Raw genomic sequence first — 1122 nt, 5'->3', positions numbered from 1 at the left:
GGGCAAGGTCTTGTGCCGAGCTGGGCCAGCAAAGCAGCTTGCATATGGCACAGTATTCACAGAAGGATTGGATATGGGCCACATCAATGTTGTTGCGTTCTATTCCGCGCTGCTTCGCCGTGGCCTTGGCCGCACAAGTTCTTTTGTCCATCAGCTTATAGCCACAGACTTGAAGACTCACTACAAGATGGTAATTTTCGCTTGATCTGGTTTTTTCTTTGTGTCTTTTATTTTATTTTTATAATTTCATACTAGTGTGAACTTCTAGTATTTTAGGAACGCACTTATTTTGTTTTATTGAAGAGTACTGCACTATGTATTTATATCTGTTATTATTATTTTTTTGCTTGTGTGCATGGAGTTTGTGTTTTAGTTTGCATGGTTACACTATGTGAACTGCTTAGATACTAGATGAGCACTACTAGCTTTCACAATTTTCCCGTTGTATGATGTGTACTACATGCAGCTATTCTCAAGAACTGCATGATAGTTAGAAGCATTGTGATGCTTGGATAATTAAGCTACAGTAAACCCTTGCTAATGGTGCCATGTCATCACATTGTTGTTGCTAATCCTCACTTGATCCAAATCACTGTTCATATTCAAACTCAAATTTAAAGTCGAAAATTCTAATTTGCCAAACATGAAAACTAAATGTTCGAAGTGTAGAAAATAATCCCTGGATATTTGTCATGTTGGAACCAACCTCTTTTGGGTTCCCAAAGTGCCCTTGGAAATTATTTAGTGGTCCAGCAGCTTTTAAAATTGGCATTTTCAATTTCTAAAAATGCTTGAACAATTCCTTTGACTCTGAAACTTTTTGTGCAACACCAACATATTGTGCATGATTTAATTGCTAAGTTTCATACATAACAAAATTCGTTTGGTGGGCCAACTAAATACAAGCACAGTAGAAATAAAAGACAGAAATAGCATAGAGAAGGAGCAAGAAACTATTGTGCACTTGGGCTCTAGGGCTACAGGGAGGCCCAGCCCAACTCCCCCATCTTATCTCCTTCCCCCTGTTCATCCATGGCGCCGTGGCCGTTGCCCGCACGTCCATGGCCGGATCGGCCACGTGCCGGCCATCCCGACCCTCCCGACACCTACTTGAGGCTGCAC

Source organism: Triticum dicoccoides, chromosome 6B (assembly GCF_002162155.2).
Source record: "Triticum dicoccoides isolate Atlit2015 ecotype Zavitan chromosome 6B, WEW_v2.0, whole genome shotgun sequence".
Classification (NCBI taxonomy): Eukaryota; Viridiplantae; Streptophyta; class Magnoliopsida; order Poales; family Poaceae; genus Triticum; species Triticum dicoccoides.
This window is presented reverse-complemented; position numbering follows the sequence as displayed.